Raw genomic sequence first — 22,535 nt, forward strand, 5'->3', positions numbered from 1 at the left:
AGTTTCCAGATCTCACCATTTACCAACCCATACAAGACTTTCACTATTAATCATGCTTTCACTGCAAGCCAACTGGCATTGTCAGATCATATTTATCCTGTGTTATCCTTGCAGCGGAAATACAAGCATCTGCAAGACATTCCTCTGCCTTCCATCCACAAGGCATCCCCATTGCTGCTCATAGGCTCAGATCACATACACCTCATCACCCCTGTTGCACCAGTCAGACTGGGTCCTTTTGGGTCACCCGCTGCTGTTAAAATGTTTAGGCTGGACCCTCCAAGGGCCAATCAGAGACTTTACATCTAACCATTCCTCATTGCCTGTCCAGTGTCTTTCCACATCCATTAGCTCCGCTACGCTACCATGTAGAGAAACTGTGGCAATTTGATGCTTTACCTGCAAGAAGTGAGAAAGCAGTTATTAGATCAAAACAAGACTAACAAGCTTTGGAGCTTCTTGAACACGACAGTCGACAAGAGTCCAAGTCAAGGATATCAATCGCTATGCTACTCCACTTCTTAGGCTAGCAAATTCTCCTCTCTTGAACATTCCTCAGTCTGCTGTAATGTCAAGACTTCGAAACACAGAATCGTGATTATCCAAGGACCCTGACAGAGCAAAATCCTACAATGATCAGATCTTGACACTGGAGAAGGCTGGTTATGTGACCAAGCTAACCCCTGAAGAGGTACAGAACAGCAAAGAGGCTTGGTACATCCCTCATCACATGATAACCCATAACAATAAAGATCGCATCATATTCGATTGCTCTTTCACTTTCCAAGGACAATGCCTTAACAAGTACCTTTTACCAGGACCAATCCTTGGGCCATCACTGCTTGGTGTGTTGCTGCGCTTCAGGCAACATGCTGTAGCAATAAGTGGTGACATTAAAAGCATGTTTCACCAGATCTGTCTTCTTCCTCAAGACAGGCCCCTTCTTCGATTCCTGTGGCGTAACATGAACAGAGAGCTCCCCCCTTCAGTGTGTAACCTTTTCCTCAGTCTGCTCGGGTTTCTATCAGGTCCTGTCTATTCACTAGGTTCGAGTAAGGAGATTGGCGGTAGCACTGAGCATTTAAGCAACTGACTTCCAACCCACACAACACAGAGAATGTATTTTAACCATTTATATATATATTCAAATTCTTTCTTCAACTTCCACACATTGAACACTTTTTTTCCACATGAAAATTAAATTAAAATTCACACTATAAACTGATATTACTATATTAAGAAAATAAAACAGAAAAAAAAAAGTGTTTCTTTCCCTTTAAATGTGTTAAATTGTCCTTTTTATTCCCTGTTGTCCGTTGTTTATTCAGTTTATTTATTTCCTTTCAGGGTCTTCCAATGAGAAAGTTTTTTTAGAAAAAATGCAAAAACTTGAGAAAAACGAATTTAAAAAAAATACTGAGATCTCAGAAAAAATAAAGTGCAAATGAAAGGTGTCACTCCTCAGACTGAGCCTGTCCGACCACACTGGTATCCACACTGTGATCCTGTTGACCCAAGAGCCTCCGTGCAGCATGGCGGTGTTGCGGGTTGCCGTTGAACCAAGGGCCTCCACATGGCAGCAGCGGTGGTGTGGAATCACAGTTGAACTGATGACTTGTCCCTCACACAAAAAAACAGCCTGCATAATATGCAGCGGAATAATTCATCAACACCTCAGTTTTTTTTTTCCAGTGTCCATTAAAAAATATAGCTCCAACAAAATGAAATAAATAACAGAAACTACGAACATATGCAGCAACACATCATTTTAACATAAGCTACGGCAACAGCTACGGAGCCGCGCTGGGCATTACTACTAGGCCGCAACGGAGCTAGCGCTCGTTAACTGCTTGTTAACTCGCTACCCGTTTATCACAGTAATGCACATTAACAGTATACCGTCATCACATCATCACAAAAACACATCTCAGTATCATTTAATCACGTTAGCTATTCTGACTGGTTTTTCTTTTCCGATATGAAAGTAGGATGACACCGCTAACAGAGCTAACAGGCCGCTAACTCACCAGAATAGTCCAGAAAATCGGGAAACACTCATCCGACGCTCCCGTGATCAAGTTCACTTCTACCAGGTGCTACCTGGTAAGGTTACTTCACACTCCGTTTCTAACAGCTGTTAAATCACACTTCAACACAAAATAGCATCGCATTTAGTCACCGAAGGGGACTCTTTGCTCTGCGACTGCACAAGTTTTTTCTTTGTTTCTCCTCTTTTCGTCCCTCAATTGACACACACGCGGAGAGCTGCAGGTGATGTGTTCAGTACCTGGCGAGAAACAACTATGATACGTTCAAACGGTTTTGGAAATCACAGTGCAATAATTTTAACAGGGTTACAAGTGTACCAATGGCAGGTCCTTCCTTTTGGTACTGCTTGTAGCCCCTGTTGTGCCACATATGCTCTGCAGAAACATGCGAAAGACCACCAGCCCGATAAAGATGTGCAGCATTCAGTAACTCAGAGCTTCTATGTGGATAACTGTTTGCAAAGCTTTCCCTCTTCTGTTGCTGCTCAAACACTCCTTGACAAACTGAGAGCTAACCTTTCAACAGGAGGCTCTGACATCTGTCAATGGGCCAGCAATGATCCCTCTGTCATCGACCATTTACCACCTGAAGCAAGGTCTGAGAGCTGAGAACTCTGGCTTTCAGAAGACCGAAGTGAGCCCCAAGAACGCACCCTAGGATTACTATGGAACTGCAAACGTGATCTCTTCAGGTACAAATACAAACACTCTAAACCTCAAATCCCAACAATATATAGTGTCCTTGCTCGTCTGTATGACCCACTAGGCTACCTTCTGCCTTTCACCACTCGTGCAAAAGTCCTGGTCCAACAGCTATGGAGAAAAGAGAGGGAATGGGATGACCCCCTGCTGCCACATGACCTTCTAACAGTCTGGAAATCCTGGGAAGGAGAACTTGAATATCTTCCTCAAATCATTATCCCTCGCTGTTACACCTACACAATAATGCATGCTCCCACTTCAGTCAAAGAAATCCATATCTTATGTGATGCTTCTGGACATGCTTATGGCGCTCTTGCATATTTTGAGATCAGAAGATGACCAAGGACGAGTAGAGCTGAGTTTCAGATTGGCTCGCTCACGTGTTTCCCCAAAACGACAGCTGTCAGTCCCAAGATTGGAGTTATGTGCTGCACTATCTGGTGCCCGCCTTTGTGATGTAATAAGAAATGAACTGACTTTGCCAATCCAAGTCACAACACTTTGGAATGATTCCACAACTGTACTCCACTGGATTCAGGCAGACTCTTGCTGCTTTAAAGTATTTGTAGGAGCAAGAGTTGCAGAAATCCAAACCCTCACAAACCGTCAAAACTGGAGATATGTAGACTCTAGCAACAACCCTGCTGACGATGTTACTAGAGGAAAATCCTTGCAAGACATGTTCAGCCCAAACAGATGGACCAATGGTCCCACATTCCTGTATGGACCTCCAGAAATCTGGCCCAAACTGCAATCTTTCAAACATGATGAGGGTCAAACAGAGCTCAGAAGGTCATACTTCTGTGGTTCCATAAACACCACCACTCATTTACCAAATATCAGCAGATTCAAAACCTTCCAGGATCTTCTGGATGCCACTGCCAAGTCCCTGTCTAATCCAACAAGTGGAAATCCTTCTGCAGCTGACTATCTGAAAGCAGAGGAGGAAATCCTCCAACAGACACAGACGGATAGTTTTGGTGAGGATCTATCCTGCCTCCAGGCACATAAACCACTTCCATCACATAGTCGCCTACTATGTTTATCTCCAGAGCTGTGCAGTACCTCTGGGCTCATCCACGTTGGAGGCAGACTACGGCAAAGTGACCAATTGGAACCTGAGTCGGTACACCCAATTGTACTCGAACCCACTCACCATGTGACCAAACTGATCATACAAGATTATGATGACAAACTGCATCATCCTGGATCAGAGAGACTCTTTGCTGAAATCAGACAGAAGTTTTGGATCCTGAGAGGACGAGAGGCTGTGCGCCCACATCAGCATAACTGTGTTTCATGTCGAAAATGGAGAGCAAAACCCATCATCCCAAAGATGGCAGATTTGCCTGCTGCCCGGCTCAGCTTATTCAAACCTCCATTTTACTCCACTGGAATTGACTGTTTGGACCATACCATGTCTCGATTGTCGCAGATCTGAGAAGAGATGGGGTATAATATTCAAATGTCTCACAACACAGTGTGTACATCTTGACCTTCTCAATAACATGGACACAGACTCTTTCCTCATGGCTCTTCGTCGATTCACCTCTAGGAGAGGAACACCAAGTGAGATCTAATGTGATCAAGGGACAAATTTCAAAGGAGGAAGCAAAGAATTGCAAGAAGCCTTCAGCAACCTTTCTCCCACTCTCAAGGAAGTGCTGGTGACAAGGAAAATCAACTTCCTTTTCAATCCTCCACACTCAGAACACTTTGGTGGTACCTGGGAGCGAGAAATATGCTCAGTTAAGAACGCTCTGAAAATAACCACTGGTGCACAAATGGTTACTGAAGAGGTTCTAAGAACAGTATTGATTGAGATCGAAGGCATCCTTAATTCAAAACCACTCGGTTATGTATCCTCAGACATCGCAGATATTGACCCAGTCACCCCAAACCTTCTCATCATGGGACGACGCAATGCATCACTCCCTTTAGCATCATACTTTGACTCTGATCTCCTCAGTTGACCACGGTGGCATCACACACAGATATTGTCCGACCATTTCTGGAAACACTTCATCAAATCCTACCTACCATCCCTTCAAACACGTCACAAATGGCAAAGAGACAATCCAGATCTGCAAACAGACTTTGTTGTGATTGACTGTGGACTCCCAACTACCGAGAGCCCTTTGGCCTGTAGGAAAAGTGACACGTCTCATGCAAAGCAAAGATGGTCGCATCAGGACTGCCGAAGTTCTGGTTAAAGACAAGTCTTACATCAGACCTGTTGCTCATCTGATCCCACTTCCTTCTCTTCCTGAACCCTCCTTAACTTGGTTTGATCTTTAATAATATTTCTCATGAGACATTCGGGGGCGGCTGTAGTAAAGACTCTTATTTCTCATGTCTCCCCACCCTGTTTAGCTCACCTCACTTCCTTTCACTTCCCTTTACCTCACTTCCCTCCTTTTCTTCTTCACTCATTGGTTGCCTCTCACCTCATTCACCTGAGCACGTCCTATTTAAGTCCTGCTCACCCATTCATTCAGTCTTTCACCATTTCACGGGGCGGCAGCACAGGTAAGGGCTGGTTTTGTGCTTTTAGCATTTCATGAAGTTAAATTAGATCTTTATTTATCCTTATCTTTATTTAAGAGAAGTTTAATGGACTTGATAATTTCTAATCCTTGGTTTGCTTTGTTTCAGAGACATCGGTCCATGTGTGTTTTTTGTTGTTGATGTGTATGAACTGAAGACTTGAAAATAAATCAACATATTCTTGAATATAAGCACGTCTCCTGGCTCATGCATCCTTACCGATGCCCCATGTTGATAATAATTTTTCCCTGAATTCTCCTCCTCCTTAACACCAATGGTATTCCAGTATTCTTGTTCGATGATGTTTAGACCCAACCTGCAGTGCATATCAGGCTGTGAGAGCAGAGAGACACTCATCTGCTCCATCAGGCCTTACACAGTGTATCTTACAAAACCAACACTGGCCGGCCCCACTGGCTTCATGTGCAGTTAAATCTGAATGCTATGGCCTGCTCAGTAGTCCACATGCATCATGTCACTTCACCTGTCTTACAAAAGAAAACTGTTTCAGTGTGAAATTGTGTGTGAGTGTGAGCGTACAGACAAATGTAGCAAGTCACCAGGTGGGCACTCTGTCAATAACTGTTGCTTCACTGAGTTCAACCCAAGACACAGAGAAGGCTCAGTGTATTCCGGGATCCTCGAACAACCCACCTGTTTACCAGCACCTACACACTAAACACTGCCCTCTGATGCAAGCTAACTCAGCTTGACCACAGGCCATTGATCCTGAAGTCCTCTGTCCAAGTTGAACCAACTTTGTATTTTGTGTGTTATCATTTGTGGACAAACGAAAAAGATAAGCGGGAATACACCAACCTGAGATTCGATGTCTGGAAACTGGACTTCATTACAAAGAACATGTACACACACAACCAGGTAAACAAATGGTTATCTACTGTGCCATCTGAAAAATTAGAGGTGAGCTCCAAAAAAATTAAATTTACTACATGGAACATGGTAATGTACCATAACTTGAAAAAAGGGAGCTTCAGGTGGAGGAAACAAGCAGTGAGAGGCAGGAAAAGGTCAAAGTAGTTTTTCATGCACAACGATAAAATTTGTGCCTGAAGCTTGTAAAAGGAAACAATATAAATCAGCTGCAAACTCTGGTGAACCAGGTTGTGGAGCCTAGATTTTTTAGCCATGTTCAATAATTTATTGAGGGATGCAGGGTTTAGCACAGGTCTAACAGGCACTGGGCCTGAAAACAAAGTTGAAAGCAGAGGAATCTATCGGAGTTGAATGGTAGCTTCGGTCTTGAGCAGAACTCCTATCACAGTCAAGGGCTACCATCAAGCACAAAGTTCAAACTTTGGCCAGATGACAGTCAGGAGAAAAATGTTTCACTGCAGAATAATTTATCATAACTTGAAAGGAAACAGGCAGTGACAGTGATTGGATTTTGTTCTCTTGTATGAGTTTTGTTTTTAAATGAAGCCAAGGTCAAACTAGAAGAAACCGGTGGCTCCAGTTGAGTGAGGTGGGGTCAGTGGTCTGTGATGTGGAATGCAGGGTGGTGAAGTGGCGTGAGGACCCTGCAAACCTCTCTGGCGTTGTTCCTCTGCAGGCGCTCCTCCAGTTTCCTCCCGTAGCTCTCCTTGCCTCTCCTAATCTCCTTCTTCAGCTCCCTCTGCACCCTCTTCAGCTCAGTTCTGTCCCCAGACTTCAAAACCCTTTTCTTCTTATTCACACAGACAACTTCACACAGTTATCACGCTGACCAGCGAGAGGTGATATAGCCGAATGCTAACACCTAGCAGCTCAGTGTCGTCATGCAACGCTGCTCCTTGACACAGATGTGGCCTGGGCTACACCATCTGTTGACAGATGCTTGACATTACATATTTTCTGCAATAAAGTAGGAATCTTACGGTTGACAGCGACAAACTCATTGACACTGTAACATTAAACTGACGACGGCACACACACTCGAACAAAGTACAGACAGTCAGGAAGACTATTCTTTTGCATGCTTACGCCTGTGGCTGATTTCTCACACCATTCCACATTCACTCCTCTCATGCATTCTCATTCAGAATGTTTTTGCTGTCATTGTCTGCAGCTGTCAATTGAGATATCAGCTGCTTCCATCAGCTGATCACACCTATCAAATAACACAGCGACACACCTTCACGTGAGCCTATAATCTTGATGCTGTCTTTTCAAATATGATTCTCTCCCTGCCTGAGTTTGTTCATGCTGCTTCTTTGTGCGCCCCTCCACCTCCCTGTCACTGCCCAGTCTTCACAGGTGTTCATCAATTCCTCATCTTCAGTCAACAGAGTCATCAGCTGCCACCACCACCAGTGTCTGGACTCCACAGGGGGATTTATGTTGCTGCCGCTCAGGGGGACGCCCCTCTATGACTAAATCTCCATGTGGAGTCTAAGCACCAAAGATTTTCTGCTAACACTTAACATATCATCTGTCACAATAAACAATTATCTTTGCTTCAATCAGTTGTCTCTCCTGACTGAAATAAGTTTTAAGCAGTACTAGGAGAGAGAATGTGGACCTGTTCTGCTGTTTTCCACCAGAAAACGCCAAAAGCAACAAGGCCTCCTGCACCAATAACACCATCTCTGATTGTCCTGTGATTCACCTCTGTGAATATTTACAGTGGAGTGGCTGATATTATACAGATGAAACTGCAAAATATATGTCAGTAGTCACAGCTAGAACGAACCAAGCTCAAGAAGAGGATGATGTGACATAATGCAGCCAATGCATATTGTAAATATAATCACTATTAACTTTGGTGTAGGTATAGTAATAACTACTATAAATAACTTTAAGTAGTAATAACTTTAAAAAGTACAGGGAGAATGAATGTGTAGCTGTGTGACACCAAAACAGACTGTGGAGTCTTTTGTCCGCAGTGGTTAATATTGTACAAAACAGTGGAATCTTAAGTAAATGAGCACTTAATGTGGACTAATGACACAATATGTGCGAGTATTCACAACTAGAATGAAACAAAGTGTGGGATAAGATGAAGTTCTACAACTAGATCTGCATGTACATAAAATAAACAGTGTGAAAAAATTGTACTTTATACTTATGTACACAAAGAAACGGTTGGGAAACGTATTTAAATTGGCTGAAAGCCTGGCAAACAAATGGTTTACTGGAACATACAAGTTTTATTCCCTCCCAAATTCTGGTTGGTGAGGACTGTGGGTTGCAGGTGGACCCTCTCCAATATAAGCTGCACCCACTGTTCCCTCCACAGATCTGTGGAAGGAAGGTATTGAACTAACAGCCTCAAAATCACACATGATGGCCTCGCTCAAGATTGCATTGCTTCTCTCTGTTGGCCTCTTTGGCTCTGGTAAGACTGCAAATTTTATTCACTTTGCTGCGTGAGGACGACGATAACAGTATTACAGTGAGCATCAGAGAGGGAAGAAGACCTCAGATCTTTGACTTACGTAAAAGTAACAATACCACAGTGTAGAAATACTCTGTTACAAGTGAAAGTCTTGCATTCAAAATTTTACTCAAGAACAAAAGTATTAGCATTTGTTTCAGAAAAATGTTCAGTACATTGTTGAATTAATTTAAACACAATACTTGTGCTCAAAGAGAGGATTCATTATCAGTGAAGAACCTTGGAGCCCTAATCTGCCTCTATACATGCCAAAGAGCAGTGATTCCTAACACGTCTCTGGGGGTCATCAGGTGGAAACCTCCCTTCAACAGTGTTTCACCTACTTCGTCCCACGACACCTACAGGAGGCTAGGCGGTGAACTCCGATTGCAAAGTGCATCTGCAAAGTAACTTAAGATATCAGATGAATGTAGTGGAGTATAAAGTGCAATATTTGCCTCTGAAAAGTAGTGTAGTAGAAGTACAAAATACCAGTAAATGGAAATATGCAAGTAAAGTGTAAGTACCTTGAAACTGTATTTAAGCACATCACTTGAGTAAATGTACTTAGTAACTTTCCAGCACTGGTGAGGATTATTTTGATTGCTAATTATGACATTTTCTCCTTCAGCTCTGACTTCTGCTGCTGAAGTCATGAAACTGGATTCTGATGCTTTGAAAACCGTAAGAGAGTTATTTTTTCCAACAAAACTTGTTTTTTCTACTGGAAACAAGACTTTGAAGGAAATCATGATAATAAGTGACAGTTGTGATGTGCAGGTTTACAATATGATGTAAACCTAAATACAACTTATTGAAACATGAATTGAGTCAACAAACAACCGTCACTATCAGAAATAATCAATTATAATTATTACAATAATAATATTATACTATATAAAAATATCTTTCACAAATGTTCTCATGCATGCAACAACTTAGAATCTGTCATATGATATTTGTAAGTGATTACATCAGTTTGAGGTGCTGATTTGGTTTCATCATGTGACTTTATAGGATACTCAGAATGGGGAAGTCTGCCAAAACTGCACTGAAATATTTGAACTCCTTACTGACCTGTTTTCCAATGCAGACCTCCAGGTGAGTACAAGAGTTGACTAACTATTACTGAGGATCACCATTTATTCACTGATACTATTTTTTACTGTTTTTGTCCATATTCATAGGTCAAAACTGAAATACATCTATGCTTGCAGAGGTTTCATAAAAACAACTTCATGTAACTGTAAAGTCTTTACAATGAAGCACATTCTTAACATTTAGAGATGCAAAAGCATGGATCAATGGAAAAGTCCCTCCCTCTTGTTGGAGCTGAGCCACTGAACAAAGGCAGATTAGAGATCTGTGAGGCGTCCCAGCTGTCCAAGAACAAAAAGAGAGACCTCAAATAACAGCTTTGAAAGACACATTATAAAAACTCAAATTTTACACGAACATCGACCTCTCCAGTATTTTGGTGAAAACTTAGTGGTCAGTAAAAAAAAGTAGCTATAGTATCATCAAGTCGTTGGTTTGAATAAGAACGTAAAATTTGATTTGTCTACATTATCATTGTGAAGTGCTTCAGAAGGCAAAGAATAAAACTGCAACAAGAAACAGTGTTTGACATAACACCTCTTACACACGTTAATTTGTTGTAATGTCGTAGATCAAATTTAAACTTGTTAGCATTAATATATCAATATCAATAATCTCATTGTGACGGAGATATCTTTGCAAGACCAACCCAAGTACAGCAGAGAGAGAGAAAGACAAACAAACACAACCAGACAAACAAAAGCACATATACATACAAAGAAGAGAACAATAATGGTGCCTACAGGTGGCTAATACACCCCTTTATTCCAGGATAAGTTCATGGATGAACAGCTGTGTCATAAACAGACAGAGTTCCAACCAACTGTTCCAGAAATTTGCAAAGGAGAGGTGAAGAAGATGCTTCCGCTGGCCGTCAACATGATTATTGCCTCCATGGTAAGGCAGACTGGAGCGTTTCCCAGTATAACAGTGAGCTCTGTAGTCTTTGCTTTCTTTGTATTTCTGATGTCTCATCTCTTTGACTGTAGGAGGCGAGGAACGTCTCCATTGACCCGCAGACAAAGACGCACAGCAATGATTCTGCAGTTGAGAATGTCAGTTAAGTCGAACTTAGAGGGAAACATTTAAAAGAGAACAATATTATCTGTGGAAACATCCCGGTTTAATCTCTCTGTGCTTTACTCTCACAGGTGGTTCTGCCTAAGGGGCCAGTCACATTCTTTATCTGCAAAATGGTGATGAAAGCCTTGATTGACATGCTTCCTACAGATGCCACTGAGGTGTGTCACACTCATGTAGTGAAAGAGCACACATGCACATGAACAAACACAATATCATTTTGTCCTGCACACAGACAGCACTGACAGCTGTGTGCCAGATATGCAAGCTCACATTAATCTCTGTTTTACATCCTGTTTTTCTGCAGGAAGCTGTGGTTCGTGCCATGGAGAAGGTTTGTCATATTCTGCCCTCCTTCGTCGAACACAAGTGTACAAAATTAATTGACAAGTTTGGCAAGGACATAGTGGATTTAATCTTGAGTGGAGCTGTACCATCAGCCATATGCTTAGCTCTCCCGCTGCCTTGATTGTGGGAAGCTACTTTTGCAGGTGAGTTAGCACAGCTGCCCTTTTGTTCGGTCACATGTTCGGGGTGGCAACTAATCTTGTAATATCTCAAATCATTTTTCTGACTAATTGATCATTTTGTACAGTAGCTGTTGGAAAATTATTCATGTCGAACCCCATAATTCTCAGTCGTTGTTTTTCTTAGTATTTCAAAATGCTTGACCAACAGTCAAAAACTCAAAGATATTCAATGAACAGTACAATCACAAAAAAAGGAGAGAAGCTGAAAATCCTTTTGATGATTGAGAAACTGAAATGTTTGACGGTTTCATTTGAAAAATGACTTCAGTTATCAGGTGTGGAATAATTTTCTGAAGATCAATTTATCGATTCATCGACTAATCAGCACCACACATGCAATTAAAAGGATCTGCCTGAGAAGGCCCATGTATGTACTGTATAATGTTTCATTCATTTGTCTGTTAATGCAGGAGTTTTGACAATTTTTTGACAATTTTAATACAAAATTAAATATTCAACACTGTATAAAATATCTCCTAACTCCTCTTTTCAGGGTGGTGCAAAACATGAGTCAGCCTCTGTGTCCCCATGGATGACCCAGATCTTTCAACATCAAGCTACTGATCACTACTACTGATCTTCAAATAAAAGAAATGCTCAAAACCACAAACTTAGCAATTATTCTGTGTAATTGGTTCAATTTATACTAAATGGGATTAGAAATTTGTACGAACTTCTGTTCTATATATGAAACTTTGTGACAGTCTGTGAACGTCTAAGACCTTAATTTTATCATCAGATGGAAGATTGGAGGTGAATTCCTTCTCATAAAAAAATGCACATTACTGTCCATCGCTCATTCTCTAGAACACACACTGAAAGAAGTGAGAGAAAAACAGGGACTATTCTCATAGCAACAATGAGGCTATCACAGTAAAAACTGGTGCAGGCATCACTTTTATCATCATCACTTTGATTTATGTTAGTATTCCCAGAACAGATCTCTGGGGCAGGGAGGTGGCTGCGTGCGTAGCTCTCTGTCACAATACCACTAGGAGTCGCCAGAGTAACATGGCCTTGTCCAAAAAGATGACAGGGTGACCAACGGTTAGTCTGAAGATGCACTTCATAAAAACCACTGCTTTTAAAGAAAGGAATCCTGAAACCAAAAAATATCTTCAGACCCTGCAGATTAAGATTGCCTTTATTCTAACTGAGCATGGACAATTTGCATTGCATCCCCTTTGTTAGAAACAAGATAAGATAGTAAAATAAAAGATAATAAAATTAAGGAAACTAACATGCACTGAAAATATACCTGAAATAAAAATATACTAAAACAATAACAATTATGTATACCAACAACAGCTGAAATATACCAAAATGTACATACTGAGTGCAGCTGACAATTTAGGTAAGCGTGTGTTTACTTAAATGTTAAGTACACAGAAGGTGCAGGTGAAGGTGGACAGAGTGCAGCGTGTAGTGGCTCATAGTCTCTCACTTCAGTGGGGGGCAATAGCTCTGACAGCTCTGAGGAAGAAGCTGTTCCTCAGTCTGTTGGTGGTGGTGGTGGGGGAAGTTCTTGTACCGCTTTCCTGATGAATGCGTTACCAGCAGTCTGTGGCTCGGATGGCTGGGGTCTGTGGCAATAGATCTTGCCCTCTTCCTGACCCTGAGCTCGTTTCAGTTTCTGTCAGGGATAGAACCCAGATGCAGACACAACGGGGAACATAGACTAACAATAACACGCAACACAACAAAGCTAGAGATAAGACTATGGACACACACACACACACACACGTCTCCTGGCTCATGCACCCTTACCGATGCCCCATGTTGATAATAATTTTTCCCTGAATTCTCCTCCTCCTTAACACCAATGGTATTCCAGTATTCTTGTTCGATGATGTTTAGACCCAACCTGCAGTGCATATCAGGCTGTGAGAGCAGAGAGACACTCATCTGCTCCATCAGGCCTTACACAGTGTATCTTACAAAACCAACACTGGCCGGCCCCACTGGCTTCATGTGCAGTTAAATCTGAATGCTATGGCCTGCTCAGTAGTCCACATGCATCATGTCACTTCACCTGTCTTACAAAAGAAAACTGTTTCAGTGTGAAATTGTGTGTGAGTGTGAGCGTACAGACAAATGTAGCAAGTCACCAGGTGGGCACTCTGTCAATAACTGTTGCTTCACTGAGTTCAACCCAAGACACAGAGAAGGCTCAGTGTATTCCGGGATCCTCGAACAACCCACCTGTTTACCAGCACCTACACACTAAACACTGCCCTCTGATGCAAGCTAACTCAGCTTGACCACAGGCCATTGATCCTGAAGTCCTCTGTCCAAGTTGAACCAACTTTGTATTTTGTGTGTTATCATTTGTGGACAAACGAAAAAGATAAGCGGGAATACACCAACCTGAGATTCAATGTCTGGAAACTGGACTTCATTACAAAGAACATGTACACACACAACCAGGTAAACAAATGGTTATCTACTGTGCCATCTGAAAAATTAGAGGTGAGCTCCAAAAAAATTAAATTTACTACATGGAACATGGTAATGTACCATAACTTGAAAAAAGGGAGCTTCAGGTGGAGGAAACAAGCAGTGAGAGGCAGGAAAAGGTCAAAGTAGTTTTTCATGCACAACGATAAAATTTGTGCCTGAAGCTTGTAAAAGGAAACAATATAAATCAGCTGCAAACTCTGGTGAACCAGGTTGTGGAGCCTAGATTTTTTAGCCATGTTCAATAATTTATTGAGGGATGCAGGGTTTAGCACAGGTCTAACAGGCACTGGGCCTGAAAACAAAGTTGAAAGCAGAGGAATCTATCAGAGTTGAATGGTAGCTTCGGTCTTGAGCAGAACTCCTATCACAGTCAAGGGCTACCATCAAGCACAAAGTTCAAACTTTGGCCAGATGACAGTCAGGAGAAAAATGTTTCACTGCAGAATAATTTATCATAACTTGAAAGGAAACAGGCAGTGACAGTGTTTGGATTTTGACCTCAGACTTCCTGCCCCACATGTAAAAAGCAATCTTTCTTGTAAACTTGTATGAGTTTTGTTGTTAAATGAAGCCAAGGTCAAACTAGAAGAAAGTTGAGTGAGGTGGGGTCAGTGGTCTGTGATGTGGAATGCAGGGTGGTGAAGTGGCGTGAGGACCCTGCAAACCTCTCTGGCGTTGTTCCTCTGCAGGCGCTCCTCCAGTTTCCTCCCGTAGCTCTCCTTGCCTCTCCTAATCTCCTTCTTCAGCTCCCTCTGCACCCTCTTCAGCTCAGTTCTGTCCCCAGACTTCAAAACCCTTTTCTTCTTATTCACACAGACAACTTCACACAGTTATCACGCTGACCAGCGAGAGGTGATATAGCCGAATGCTAACACCTAGCAGCTCAGTGTCGTCATGCAACGCTACACCATCTGTTGACAGATGCTTGACATTACATATTTTCTGCAATAAAGTAGGAATCTTACGGTTGACAGCGACAAACTCATTGACACTGTAACATTAAACTGACGACGGCACACACACTCGAACAAAGTACAGACAGTCAGGAAGACTATTCTTTTGCATGCTTACGCCTGTGGCTGATTTCTCACACCATTCCACATTCACTCCTCTCATGCATTCTCATTCAGAATGTTTTTGCTGTCATTGTCTGCAGCTGTCAATTGAGATATCAGCTGCTTCCATCAGCTGATCACACCTATCCAATAACACAGCGACACACCTTCACGTGAGCCTATCATCTTGATGCTGTCTTTTCAAATATGATTCTCTCCCCGCCTGAGTTTGTTCATGCTGCTTCTTTGTGCGCCCCTCCACCTCCCTGTCACTGCCCAGTCTTCACAGGTGTTCATCAATTCCTCATCTTCAGTCAACAGAGTCATCAGCTGCCACCACCACCAGTGTCTGGACTCCACAGGGGGATTTATGTTGCTGCCGCTCAGGGGGACGCCCCTCTATGACTAAATCTCCATGTGGAGTCTAAGCACCAAAGATTTTCTGCTAACACTTAACGTATCATCTGTCACAATAAACAATTATCTTTGCTTCAATCAGTTGTCTCTCCTGACTGAAATAAGTTTTAAGCAGTACTAGGAGAGAGAATGTGGACCTGTTCTGCTGTTTTCCACCAGAAAACGCCAAAAGCAACAAGGCCTCCTGCACCAATAACACCATCTCTGATTGTCCTGTGATTCACCTCTGTGAATATTTACAGTGGAGTGGCTGATATTATACAGACGAAACTGCAAAATATATGTCAGTAGTCACAGCTAGAATGAACCAAGCTATAGGATAGGATGATGTGACATAATGCAGCCAATGCATATTGTAAATATAATCACTATTAACTTTGGTGTAGGTATATTAATAACTACTATAAATAACTTTAAGTAGTAATAACTTTAAAAAGTACAGGGAGAATGAATGTGTAGCTGTGTGACACCAAAACAGACTGTGGAGTCTTTTGTCCGCAGTGGTTAATATTGTACAAAACAGTGGAATCTTAAGTAAATGAGCACCTAATGTGGACTAATGACACAATATGTGCGAGTATTCACAACTAGAATGAAACAAAATGTGGGATAAGATGAAGTTCTACAACTAGATCTGCATGTACATAAATTAAAAAGTTTGACAAAATTGAACTTTATACTTATGGACACAAAGAAATGGTTGGGAAACGTATTTAAATTGGCTGAAAGCCTGGCAAACAAATGGTTTACTGGAACATACAGGTTTTATTCCCTCCCAAATTCTGGTTGGTGAGGACTGTGGGTGGCAGGTGGACCCTCTCCAATATAAGCTGCACCCACTGTTCCCTCCACAGATCTGTGGAAGGAAGGTATTGAACTAACAGCCTCAAAATCACACATGATGGCCTCGCTCAAGATTGCATTGCTTCTCTCTGTTGGCCTCTTTGGCTCTGGTAAGACTGCAAATTTTATTCACTTTGCTGCGTGAGGACAACGATAACAGTATTACAGTGAGCATCAGAGAGGGAAGAAGACCTCAGATCTTTGACTTACGTAAAAGTAACAATACCACAGTGTAGAAAAACTCTGTTACAAGTGAAAGTCTTGCATTCAAAATTTTACTCAAGTACAAAAGTATTAGCATCACAGTATACTTACAGTACAAAAAGTAAAAGTACCCCTGCACAATGGTTTGTTTCAGAAAAATGTTCAGTACATTACTGAATTATCAGTAATGATGTATTAATATGTACATTAGCTAAATGTTGCAACTGGTAAAAGTGGAGCTATTCCTTTACTATATATACACTGCTGTGTAGTACAGGGGATCATCTTATCCATTTACACTAAGACGTTTTTTATATTTTGTAGTATTTATCTGAATCTGCAAAGTAACTTAAGATATGAAATTAATGTAGTGGAGTATAAAGTGCAATATTTGCCTCTGAAAAGTAGTGTAGTAGAAGCACAAAGCAGCAGAAAATGGAAATACACAAGTAAAGTGTAAGTACCTTGAAACTTTACTTCACTTTTGTAAATGTAATAGTACTAGTAACTTTCCAGCACTGGTGAGGATTATTTTGTTTGCTAATTATGACATTTTCTCCTTCAGCTCTGACTTCTGCTGCTGAAGTCATGAAACTGGATTCTGATGCTTTGAAAACCGTAAGAGAGTTTTTTTTTTTTCCAACAAAACTTGTTTTTTTTTTTACTGGAAACAGGACTTTGAAGGAAATCATGATAATAAGTGACAGTTGTGATGTGCAGGTTTACAATATGATGTGAACCTAAATACAACTTATTGAAACATGAATTGAGTCAACAAACAACCATCACTATCAGAAATAATCAATTATAATTATTACAATAATAATATTATACTATATAAAAATATCTTTCACAAATGTTCTCATGCATGCAACAACTTAGAATCTGGCATATGATATTTGTAAGTGATTACATCAGTTTGAGGTGCTGATTTAGTTTCATCATGTGACTTTATAGGATACTCAGAATGGGGAAGTCTGCCAAAACTGCACCGAAATATTTGAACTCCTTACTGACCTGTTTTCCAATGCAGACCTCCAGGTGAGTACAAGAGTTGACTAACTATTACTGAGGATCACCATTTATTCACTGATACTATTTTTTACTGTTTTTGTCCATATTCATAGGTCAAAATTGAAATACATCTATGCTTGCAGAGGTTTCATAAAAAACAACTTCATGTAACTGTAAAGTCTTTACAATGAAGCACATTCTTAACATTTAGAGATGCAAAAGCATGGAAATATTCTTGCAAACACCCACAGTGACATATACATTCACACACAGACACACTCACATCAATGGAAAAGTCCCAGAGCTGAGCCACTGAACAAAGGCAGATTAGAGATCTGTGAGGCGTCCCAGCTGTCCAAGAAAAAACAAAGAGAGAGACCTCAAATAACAGCTTTGAAAGACACATTATAAAAACTCAACTTTTCCACTAACATCGACCTCTCCAGTATTTTGGTGAAAACTTAGTGGTCAGTAAAAAAAAAGTGAGCTAGAGTATAATCAAGTCGTTGGTTTGAATAAGAACGTAAAATTTTATTTGTCTACATTATCATTGTGAAGTGCTTCAGAAGGCAAAGAATAAAGCTGCAACAAGAAACAGTGTTTGACATAACACCTCTTACACACGTTAATTTGTTGTAATGTAAAATCGGCTTTAGGGCATTCAATCGTTCACAACTGGACGTCTTCTAAGACAAACTGACAACGTTTGTGCGAATGATTGAATGCCCTAAAGCTTACAATGACCTGGATGAATGAGAATATTCACAGGCAATGTTGTAAATCAAATTTAAACTTGTTAGCATTAATATATCAATATCAATAATCTCATTGTGACGGAGATATCTCTGCAAGACCAACCCAAGTACAGCAGAGAGAAAGACAAACAAACACAACCAGACAAACAAAAGCACATATACATACAAAGAACAGAACAATAATGGTGCCTACAGGTGGCTAATACACCCCTTTATTCCAGGATAAGTTCATGGATGAGCAGCTGTGTCATAAACAGACAGAGTTGCCAACTGTTTCAAAAATTTGCAAAGGAGAGGTGAAGAAGATGCTTCCGCTGGCCATCAACATGATTATTGCCTCCATGGTAAGGCAGACTGGAGCGTTTCCCAGTATAACAGTGAGCTCTGTAGTCTTTGCTTTCTTTGTATTTCTGATGTCTCATCTCTTTGACCCGCAGACAAAGACGCACAGCAATGATTCTGCAGTTGAGAATGTCAGTTAAGTCGAACTTAGAGGGAAACATTTAAAATAGAACAATATTATCTGTGGAAACATCCCAGTTTGATCTCTCTGTGCTTTACTCTCACAGGTGGTTCTGCCTAAGGGGCCAGTCACATTCTTTATCTGCAAATTGGTGATGGAAGCCTTGATTGGCATGCTTCCTACAGATGCCACTGAGGTGTGTCACACTCATGTTGTGAAAGAGCACACATGCACATGAACAAACACAATATCATTTTGTCCTGCACACAGACAGCACTGACAGCTGTGTGCCAGATATGCAAGCTCACATTAATCTCTGTTTTACATCCTGTTTTTCTGCAGGAAGCTGTGGTTCATGCCATGGAGAAGGTTTGTCATATTATGCCCTCCTTCGTCGAACACAAGTGTACAGAATTAATTGACAAGTATGGCAAGGACATAGTGGATTTAATCTTGAGTGGAGCTGTACCATCAGCCATATGCTTAGCTCTCCCGCTGCCTTGATTGTGGGAAGCTACTTTTGCAGGTGAGTTAGCACAGCTGCCCTTTTGTTCGGTCACATGTTCGGGGTGGCAACTAATCTTGTAATATCTCAAATCATTTTTCTGACTAATTGATCATTTTGTACATTAGCTGTTGGAAAATTATTCATGTCAAACCCCATAACTTCTCAGTCGTTGTTTTTCTTAGTATTTCAAAATGCTTGACCAACAGTCAAAAACTCAAAGATATTCAATGAACAGTACAATCACAAAAAAAGGAGAGAAGCTGAAAATCCTTTTGATGATTGAGAAACAAATGTTTGACGGTTTCATTTGAAAAATGACTTCAGTTATCAGGTGTGGAATAATTTTCTGTAGATCAATTTATCGATTCATCGACTAATCAGCACCACACATGCAATTAAAAGGATCTGCCTGAGAAGGCCCATGTATGTACTGTATAATGTTTCATTCATTTGTCTGTTAATGCAGTTTTGACAATTTTAATACAAAATTAAATATACAACACTGTATAAAATATCTCCTAACTCCTCTTTTCAGGGTGGTGCAAAACATGAGTCAGCCTCAGTGTCCCCATGGATGACCCAGATCTTTCAACATCAAGCTACTGATCACTAGTACTGATCTTCAAATAAAAGAAATGCTGAAAACCACAAACTTAGCAATTATTCTGTGTAATTGGTCCAATTTTTACTAAAGGGGATTAGAAATTTGTACGAACTTCTGTTCCATGTATGAAACTTTGTGACAGTCTGTGAACGTCTAAGACCTTAATTTTATCATCAGATGGAAGATTGGAGGTGAATTCCTTTTCATAAAAAAATGCACATTACTGTCCATCGCTCATTCTCTAGAACACACACTGAAAGAAGTGAGAGAAAAACAGGGACTATTCTCATAGCAACAATGAGGCTATCACAGTAAAAACTGGTGCACGCATCACTTTTATCATCATCGCTTTGATTTATGTTAGTATTCCCAGAATAGATCTCTGGGGCAGGGAGGTGGCTGCGTGCGTAGCTCTCTGTCACAATACCACTAGGAGTCGCCAGAGTAACATGGCCCTGTCCAAAAAGATGAAAGGGTGACCAACGGTTAGTCTGAAGATGCACTTCATAAAAACCACTGCTTTTAAAGAAAGGAATCCTGAAACCAAAAAATATCTTCAGACCCTGCAGATTAAGATTGCCTTTATTCTAACTGAGCATGGACAATTTGCATTGCATCCCCTTTGTTAGAAACAAGATAAGATAGTAAAATAAAAGATAATAAAATTAAGGAAACTAACATGCACTGAAAATATACCTGAAATAAAAATACTAAAACAATAACAATTATGTATACCAACAACAGCTGAAATATACCAAAATGTACATACTGAGTGCAGCTGACAATTTAGGTAAGCGTGTGTTTACTTAAATGTTAAGTACACAGAAGGTGCAGGTGAAGGTGGACAGAGTGCAGCGTGTAGTGGCTCATAGTCTCTCACTTCAGTGGGGGGCAATAGCTCTGACAGCTCTGGGGAAGAAGCTGTTCCTCAGTCTGTTGGTGGTGGTGGGGAAGTTCTTGTACCGCTTTCCTGATGAATGCGTTACCAACAGTCTGTGGCTCGGATGGCTGGGGTCTGTGGCAATAGATCTTGCCCTCTTCCTGACCCTGAGCTCGTTTCAGTTTCTGTCAGGGATAGAACCCAGATGCAGACACAACGGGGAACATAGACTAACAATAACACGCAACACAACAAAGCTAGAGATAAGACTAAGGCAACACAAGAAACTCACTAACACACAACATGGTAAGACTATGGACAAAACAATAAAAGGAAAACTCACTCAGGACATGAACACAGACAAACCAAGGGATGCGCAAGATTCAAATTATTTGAGACAACGAAAATCCACAACTAAGGACAAGGGCTATACATACAAGGCAACACAGGGAAAAACTGAGCAATAGGAACACACACACAAAACACAACGGGGCATGGATGAAACAGGGACAGCACAAGAACTAACTTGGAACGAGACAAGTTAAGACACAGACGAGACTAGCAACTGGTGTTAACATAAAACATGGCACGACTAAGACAAGGCAAGAAACACGGCAAAACTAAAGCACTACGGCTACAAAACTAGAAAACCAAAAACGCTCCCGAAGGAGGAAAACACAAAGGGCTATGAGACGGAACTGAACAACTGAAAGAACTAGATATGAAAATCTAACAACTCAAAATTCACTACCAGCAAACGGAAGAACAAGAATCTAAATAACAAAAGTAATCAAACAGAAAATCGCCCTTAACGAGGAGAACAAATCGGCTAGGCAGAAAACTAAATTATAAACTTTACAAACACTCATGAACGGAACATGGCATGGAACTTAAACTATCAAGGGAAACGCAGGCAACACTAAGGACAGGGATCCTACATAAAACAAGACATGAACAAAGACAAGAACAAGGCGATAAACTAACCAGAACTGTGGACAATAAAAGACAAAGACGAAACAAGGAACAACTCAGACCTGAACAGAAACACGGATATGAACAAAGGCAATGCAACAAGAAACACTTACATGAAACATGACAAACACTCACTAAGGGACTATGGCTAGAATTATGACAATAACACAGACTTTGACTATCGCGAGGAGCGTAGACAGCAAGGTATCACAAACAACGACCCGACAAGGACAGGGGGGAAGACACGGACTTATATACACAAAGAGGAAACACTAATGGCACACAGGTGAAACACATCAGACAATCAGGGAAAACACAGGAAGTAAAGCAACACAAAGACACATAACATGAACCTTCAAAATAAAACAGGAAGTAACAAAAACCAGGCAAAGACAACACACAATGGGAAACTTAACAAAAACACAAACACGATGGGGCAAGGGTTGAGACTAAGACAATACAAAAACTCTTACATAAAACGTGGCATGACTATAAAGACATTAGGGATAACACAGACTTGAACAGAGAAACGAAGATGAACTAAGAAAACACTACAATGAACACTTACAAACTGAATGAGGCAAAAGATCAACAGGAGAACACTAAACAAAAACCGGCGTGCAAGGCACGGGTCATGACAGTTTCCTGAGGTTTGTTGTGCCTTCTTCACCAGGCGGGAGGTGTTCATGGACCAAGAGAGATCAGATGAGATGTGGAGGCCCAGGAACATGATGTTGTCCACACGCTCCACCACTTCTCCTTCAATGAGGAGGGGGGCGTGATACGTCTTTCTGGACCTCCTGAAGTCCACAATGACCTCCTGGTCTGTTCTGCACCAGGTTGGCTGAACACCACTGGGTGAGCTGGTGTATCTCCTATCTGTAGTGGGTCTCGTTGTTATCTGAGATGAGACTGCAAACTTCACGCCTGTGTTGGTGGGGTGGATGGCAGCACAGTCATGAGTTAACAGGGTAAAGAGGGT

The 22,535-nt window shown here is 41.1% G+C and overlaps 2 long non-coding RNA genes across 2 annotated transcripts; both read left to right on the forward strand.

Moving 5' to 3' along the window:
- Nucleotides 1-8,548: 8,548 nt before the first annotated feature.
- LOC121622650 lies at nt 8,549-9,721 on the forward strand. Its single transcript, XR_006007782.1, has 3 exons — nt 8,549-8,631; nt 9,302-9,354; nt 9,688-9,721. It is a non-coding gene; the product is annotated as an uncharacterized LOC121622650 (long non-coding RNA).
- A 6,459-nt stretch (nt 9,722-16,180) lies between these two features.
- Nucleotides 16,181-17,390, forward strand: LOC121623586. The gene is made up of 3 exons (XR_006007832.1): nt 16,181-16,263; nt 16,923-16,975; nt 17,315-17,390. It is a non-coding gene; the product is annotated as an uncharacterized LOC121623586 (long non-coding RNA).
- Nucleotides 17,391-22,535: the final 5,145 nt, after the last annotated feature.

The sequence above is a fragment of the Chelmon rostratus genome, chromosome 19 (genome assembly GCF_017976325.1).
Source record: "Chelmon rostratus isolate fCheRos1 chromosome 19, fCheRos1.pri, whole genome shotgun sequence".
NCBI lineage: Eukaryota > Metazoa > Chordata > Actinopteri > Chaetodontiformes > Chaetodontidae > Chelmon > Chelmon rostratus.